Source organism: Sapajus apella, unplaced genomic scaffold, assembly GCF_009761245.1.
Source record: "Sapajus apella isolate SASKATOON/1434 unplaced genomic scaffold, GSC_monkey_1.0 scaffold105, whole genome shotgun sequence".
NCBI classification, from domain to species: Eukaryota; Metazoa; Chordata; class Mammalia; order Primates; family Cebidae; genus Sapajus; species Sapajus apella.
Window position 1 is genome coordinate 1,305,203 of NW_022437045.1, and position 7,627 is coordinate 1,312,829.

The 7,627-nt window shown below is 45.5% G+C and overlaps 1 long non-coding RNA gene across 1 annotated transcript in view; it reads left to right on the top strand.

Moving 5' to 3' along the window:
* The window catches only part of LOC116536919, a 328,233-nt gene extending 323,114 nt beyond the window's left edge, over positions 1-5,119 (top strand). The window contains exon 3 of the long non-coding RNA XR_004262873.1: positions 4,674-5,119. This is a non-coding gene — a long non-coding RNA (uncharacterized LOC116536919). The remainder of the gene's footprint in view (positions 1-4,673) is intronic.
* Positions 5,120-7,627: the final 2,508 nt, after the last annotated feature.

The following is a 7,627-nucleotide window of genomic DNA, read 5'->3' on the forward strand; positions in this document are numbered from 1 at the left end:
GGCTCACCTAGGTCCTCTGCTCTGGGTCTCACAAGGCCAAAATCAAGGTGTTGGCTAGGCTGGTTTTTTATCTGGAGGCTCTAGGGAAGAATGGGCTTCTTTGCTCATTCAGGTTGTTAGCCAACTTTATCCCCTGCAGCCACAGGACTGACATCTTTGTTTCCTTGCGGGCCATGAGCTTCCATCAGCTCAAAGCCACTGCATTCCACTGCAGGTCCTTGATGAGTGTTTGACTGAGTAACCAGAATAGCTGAATTACCCATACACCACACACACTGACTCAGTGGAAGAAGGAGCTCAGAGTCCATCTTCAAGTAAGCAACCGTGTACTGTGTTCCATCTACCTTGTGCTTTGAATTTCTTTGACTTCCTCATCAGCTAGTAGCCAGAGAAAGTGCTCTCATTCCAAAGTACACACCTGTTTGGGTCAGGTCCACCCAGATCATCTCTGAATCTTAAGGTCAACTGACTTGGGCTTTAACTACAACTTCAAAACCTCTTCCCAGCAGATTCTTGACTAGTGTTTGGCTGAATAACCAGAGGACAGGAATCTTGGAGGAGGGCTTCTGTAGAATTCTGCCTGCTGCTGTGATGAGGAGGGTGAGGACTCAAGCCTTTGACTAGTCTTTCCATGTAGAAAGATAAGACTAGCATTAAGTTGGGAGGCAGACAGTGGAAACTGCTTAGCTGTTCTGCATCAGAAAGCAGAATTCATTTCTTTGCTCCGGAGAAGATAGGAAAGAGCTGTAAAATGGGAACTGGAGAGAGAGGAGAGAGGAGATAAGAACCTAGCCACGTGGCAGGGAGATTGAACAGCTGGACTTTTTTTGCTTATCTTCTCAGATGTCCCCATAGCGCTGCATGTGAGTAGCTTTCTGTGAAAATTAGGGAAACTTGAACTCCAGGGCTGAATAGGTGCGCCCTGAAGAGAGAAGCCTGAAATTATCCATATGCCATACCCACTGACTCAGTGGAAGAAGAAGGAGCTTGGAGCCAGAGGTGGCCCTGGGAATTTGTGGAATTTTAAAGTGGGCATTGTGCCATGCATAAATTTAGAGTAAGAGTTTGTGGCAACCTTCCCTAATCTTAAAAGGGACAGTATTTGCAAAATAATATTTCACTTACATATAAAACATAGACTGTTGCAGCGTACCGAGAAGTCATCTGGCCTAGGCCCTGTGGTCTGGGACTGGGTAGTGCAGGTATTTCTTCTTCCATTTAACAGATTTCCCCATCATCCATTCAACTTCTCAGTCATTCAACATAAAGCTGATTCATACAAGGCATTCTTTTGGATATTGAGGATTGAGGGGCTAACAAAGTTGCTGGCCGCCTGGAGCATAAGCTCCAGGATACAGACAATTTATAAATAAATAAATACCAAACAATCTAATGTTGGTTAGTTATAATTGCTAAAAAAGAAGAAGAAGAAAGAAAAAGTAGGGTAAGGAAGAGAGGCTGATGACACATGCTACTTTAGATGGAGTTAGAGAAAGCATCACTCAGAAGTGACAATGGAACCACTCCTACCTGAAGTCAGGAAAGACGGAGAGGTTAGCTGTGGCTGAGTGCATGGCGAGTCCTGGAGGATGGAGCAGGAAGGGAGCTCCAGACAATTTTGTGACTTGTATTATTTCCCTTCTTGCTAAGTCTGTTTTGAAATTGCCTAGGTAAATGCTTCAAGGACCCTTAATTATGAATAAAAACATGCTCTAAATAGGTGCATAGAAAAAAAAAAAACCTTACAACTGCTGTGATTTCCAAGTATGGCCAGCATTGCCTGGGGGAACAGAGCGGGCAGTGTTTGAGGCATGCGCAGTGTTCTGAAAGGACTCTCCCCTAAATTGTTTGGAGCCTGAGTTTCGACCTCTTCCCTAATATCGTCCAAAGGGAATTGATTGCTTCAGTTAAGTCTAGCCATTCCTCGGCCCTGGCCATACCTTTCTTCCCCTACCATTTCAGAACAACATAGAGTACGTTTTCCTTCACATAAATGAAATTGTGGGCCACAATGTGCCTGTGAATGCTGGATTACCTGAAATGCTAGACCAAACAAAAGTGAGACAAATGTGAAGATCTGTGTCCATTTCTCAGCCGCAGGTATCAATTGCATCCTGGTTAGAGAAGGTATCCAGAGGGTAAAGCGCTGTGGTTTATTTGGAAAGCATTGAAGGACAGTGCTTTTGTGGCTTATTTGGAAAGCATCGAAGGACATGAAACATTCTCTCTAGAGGGGAGTAAATCAAGGCAAATACAGCACTTAGCATAGTTCCAATCCTAGATTCAAACTCCTCCCAGGGGCCAGGCGCAGTGGCTCACACCTGTACTCCCAGGACTTTGGGAGGCCGAGAGGGGGATCACGATGTCGAGAAATAGAGACCATCCTGACCAACATGGTGAAACCCTGTCTCTACTAAAAATACAAAAAAAAAAAAAATTAGCTGGGTGTGGTGGTGGGCACCTGTAGTCCCAGCAACCTCTGAGAGGCCGAGGCAGGAGAATCGCTTTAACGAGGTGGGTGGGAGGGGGCGGTTGCAGTGAGCTGAGATCATGCCACTGCACTCCAGCCTGGGTAACAGAGTGAGACTCCATTTAAAAAACAAAAAAAAACAAAAAACAAAAAACAAACAAGCAAACAAACAAAAAACCCTGGATTCTGAGTTTTGTGAGGAGAGATATACAACCATTACGTCCCCAGCACACGGCACAGTCCTGGCAATTAGAAGCAGTTAATGCATATTTTTGGAATGCATGAATGGTGAACAAGCATAAAATGTGTACTTGTTTCAGTGGAGGAGCTATTTTTGTGAGAATAAGAGTAAATACGTGTCTACTGCTCCAAAGGAGACACTGAAATGATGATAATGCTGGCAGTAGAGCTCAGCTCCTGGAAGGGAGAATCCTGCAGTGATTCGGACTATTAAAGAAACGACACCACTGTCTTAAGAGAAGGAGGACTTCTAGGTGTGGAGGGCATTCAAAGAAAGGGTGCTCCTGCTCTTTGCCCCCGTTGAACAGTTGTGTAACAGGGGACATTCTTCCACAGAATAGGGAGTTTTTCAGGAGCTATTTAGGACCACTTTAACTGTAAGAGTCCCCCATTCTAAACGTTGGAGGTGGGCAGTATGCATTCTGGGAAGAGGGAAATTCCCCAAGGGGTGGGCTGGAGCTATTACCATTGTGGAGTTGACAAGAGACTCTAATTAAGTGAGGATAGATCATGCAGCCATCGGACACCCATGTAATTCATACTCCCCTCATTCCTGTCCTGAATCCCTTGATAGCACTCCCTTGACATGATTTCTGTTCTTGAGGTCCCAAAGTATGGCCCACTAAAATGAGAATGTGCCAGAATGTGGTGATTAGCCGTGGGTGGAATCTCCTGGCCCACTGAAGGACAGCAGGCATTTCCTCTCCCTCTTCCTGGTCGTGGCCTGTGAAGGAAGAACTAATGAAATGAGTTTGGGGGCAGATGAATGCCCCTGAGGTGTGCTGCCTTTGTCCTTTCCCTTAGACCATTTGCCTTTAACTCTCTCATGAGCAACTGCTCGGTAAAGTTAATAGCTGCAAGCTCTTCAGGGGAAGGTTTGTTAAAATCATGTCCGAGAAAATAAATATAATGAATGAACAATCTCTGGAGAAAGCCTTGACATTTAAAAAAAATGTAAATTAGTCTCACAAGGATCCGCTATGAAATAGGCAAAGTGCATTAGTACAAATGAGATATTTTTACAGCGATTAGAGGAGCCCTCTCCTGGGGACCACACCTGAACTCTTAAAGGCTGAACCAAAAACCAGTTGTGTACCCAGGAATCTAGCGAGACAAATTTGAATGTATTCCACTAATAACTCTCCTCACCCCATGCCTGCATTTCAGTGCACGGTTCCCCCGTTGCTCAATGAGCTTTGATACAAGGATGCTGGAGCATGGCTTTGAACTCCTCTGAACCCAATTATACCCAGCCATTTGGAAGTGCCATGGTGGGATGATGGTAGAACAGTGCTCTCTGAACTAGCACACAGAGAGTTCACGAAGAGGCTGACTGTGGCGCGTGGCAGCCAATTCATACATAGAAGTGGGCTGCCAGTGGCACTGCCGCCTGCCAGCCTGAAGCGAGCATGGAGAATATAAAAGGGAAATTCAATTAGTTAACCAAAAACGGATGGAGCAAAGTGAAGGGGCAGCTGGTGGCAGCTTCCAGGCTTTGATTTGCAAGAGAGATGTCTTGCTCCAGCACGGCTCCTTGCATTGGGTGAAGGGGTCAAAGGAGAGTGCGCCCTCGCAGTGAGGGGGAGGCACTTCCCCTCCCCAAAGTAATTCCCTGCTCTTCAGTCATAATGGAAGTCCCTTCTCCAGGTGGGAAGCCCAGGCTTTTTCTCTCCAAATCAGCTTGGGACCAATTAAGACAGCCCCAATAGAAAAAAGAGGGACCAGCGGGCAGGCTATTGCTCTTTCCCCATAGGGTGGGAGGTTGACGCAGTTTCTCATCACACAGCGTGTATGGTACTCAGGATTAAAAAAAAAAGAAGGCTTTTGTGACCAGGCGCTAAGGAAAGGAGCTGTATTTTATTTCTATCATAAATCTGTTTTGTTTTATGGCCTGACCATAAAACCTTAAAATGACATTTTAAATCTGGCCTCTCTAACATGGATCCATTTTTGTGGATTGCAGCCGACGTGACCTGCAGGCCCCCTGAAGTGGGGTTGCCATTCACACTTGTCATCTTTAAAGTTTGGAGAGGTCATGAAGTGAGGAGCTGGAATGGTTAATTTCTCAACTTTGCTGGAGGTAAGAAATCACCAAACCTTTAAAATGCAGCAATCCATTTTGCTAGTTTCCTTGACTTTTCAAACAATGGGTCAGCCAATGGTTCTCCTTAGGCATCTGGAACATGTTACTAAAGGAGGTTTCCGGGTTTAGATGGCGTGAGATGAACAGGTAGGTGAAGTGACTCTTCCCAGCATCTGGCAGGACAGAGGTGCTGTTGCTTGAGGATTTTTGCATCTTACATGGTGGGGGGGTGGGTCCTGCCTGAGCCCCACTCTGGGTAGCGTGGGAGCCAGGGATTAAATAAATACCCCTGGCCGGGTGGGGTGGCTCACACCTGTAATTCCAGCACTTTCGGAGGCCAAAGCAAGCGGATCACCTAAGGTCTGGAGTTTGAGACCAGCCTGGCCGACATAGTGAAACCCCTTCTCTACCAAAAATACCAAAAAAAAAAAAAAGAAAGAAAAAAGCCAGGCATGGTGATGCGTGCCTGTAGTGCCAGCTACTCCGGAGGCTGAGACAGGAGAATCACTTGGACCCAGGAGACAGAGGTTGCAGTGAGCTGAGATTGCACCACTGCACTCCAGCCTGGGCAATAGAGTGACACTCTGTCTCAAAAACAAAAAATGTCCCCACCTCCGCCATGCTCTGTCATCTCAGAGAGGAGATCCCCCTAGCCCACACCTCCTCAGCACCCCCTGTTTGCTGAGACCACCCTTCTGCCTGCCCTCTGTGCTCTGCCTCTCACCTATTAGTTTTATCAACCTTCTTCTTCCTAATTTTGTGTCAAACCAAAGGAAAACTCTTTTGGTTTTGAGCTTCGGGAGGACAGAGGTACCCATCCCTCCAGGAGCCACCAGAACCGCGCTAAGTCTTGGGCAAATAAGCCTTTCTCCTCTTCTTTTTGGCCTTTTATCCCTCTCCACTCCCAGTCCAAGCTTTCCTTAATAGATCTAAACTCCCCAGATCATAGCCTGAATGGGAGATTTTCTTGTGGGTACATTCAATCTCTGTTTTTAGCCTTTCAATAAGAAGTTGTTAACTACCTTTGTAGTTCAGAAAGCCTAGGCTCAGAACAGAGAGGTTTTGGTACAGCAGTGGAAAAAATACTTCTGATTTGTTTCTGCCTAGGTTGAAATAGAACACAAATGAATATACGGAATGGCATTTTCTGCCACATGGATGTCTGTGTTCCTCAAGAACATGGATCATAGCAAACATCTTAGGTGCTTCCTCCCCCTCCCTCCCAATATGTGAGAAGCAGCCTCATGCTTTTACTTTTCCAGGGGCTCTCACGTGTTTGCTGTAAGATGATGAAAACCTTCCTCTCATCCAGCCTGCTTCAGGCCCTCTGTTCCTCTTTGTGCTCTGGATAAGCTTCCTAATTGGGCTCCCTACCTGTGGGCTTTCTCCGTTTTAGTGTATCATGTAATAATGGTATTCATTCCTCTGTGTACCAGGAACTGGGCTAAACACTTTGCACAAATTATCTCAGCGTGTCTTTACTAGAGCCGGAGGGCTAGAGATTGTTATTGTGCAGGCATCCATTGATTTTCTTTAATGCTCTTGAATTTGCAGGGGTGTTAGTTTGCCTGTCGCATAAAGTCCAGATGCCTTTAGCAACCTCATGGCCTGACTCGAACCAACCTTCTGGATTTATCTAATAGTTACTGCTCCTAAAACTGAGCCAGCTGGACGGTGCAGACTTCTCTGAAGATACCATCTTTTTTTAAAATACCGATACTCTTTTTAACCCTTCATTCTGGTCTTCTGTCTCCCCTTCTCCCCTTTCTCTTGAATGATTTCATCCTCCATGTACTCCTCACCTGTGGAAATCCTACCGTCCATGGTTGCTTACCAAATAGCAATTTTCTCTTTTTTCTTACCAATGGAGTCCTGACTTTGTTTGTGGTAGAAATGGGCCTCACTAAAACTATCCCCATCTTTGGACTCTCTTGCCTCCTGGGTTAGTCACGTCATCCAGGTCAGACCAATACAACAGATGCAAGAGCTGCCTGGGAGCTTCTAGGAAAATTGGCTTTCCTGATATAAGCACTGCTCCTTTTTCCTGGGTGTCTCCTTGTTCTTTCTGTCTGGAGTGTGTCTGCTATGCCTGGACGTGGAGCCGCCATCTTGCAACCTAGAGGATGAGGGGCACATGCTAAGGACAGTGTTGTAGGAAGCAAAATGGAGCCCATGTGTTTGGTGACTCCTTTGAGTGGCGGTGCTTGCTCTGAACTGCCTATTTCCAGGCTTTTTACTTCCTAGAAAAATAATCTAATTCCTTATGTGGCTAAATCATGGCAATCACATTTCTACTCAGATGGCTATAATCCTGACACACCATCCTTCAAGGCTAAATTCCAGTGCTACATAATGTATGAAGACAACCACTCTCATCTAAGTCGTCATCCTCTCTAACGTGGAATAGGGAAGGAACCTCTTCATCTTTTCTGCTGCGACTTTTCTCACGAACATTTATATTATACAGTTTTTTTTTTCCTCCACAGCCAGAGTGATACTTTTTAAATATTTACCAGATCTTGACATTCCCAGTTAGCAACCCAATCCTCCAATGACATCCCATAATCATGCTTAAAATAAAACCCAACATCTCTCCATCTATGACAAGGCCCTGCATAAACGGATCTTGCTTATGTCCTCCCTGCCCCTCTCTTACAGTTCCTTGAGTAATCCAAATATATTCCAACACCAGATTCCTCGTACGTGTTTCCCTTTTCAGATATTGGAACCCCCACTCCCTCAATTCCTTCAGGCCTCTACTTAAATTGCAATCCACAGAGACTTCCTCGATTATCTCTTCTAAAAGACCATCTGAATCTTCACTCTTTCAGCTC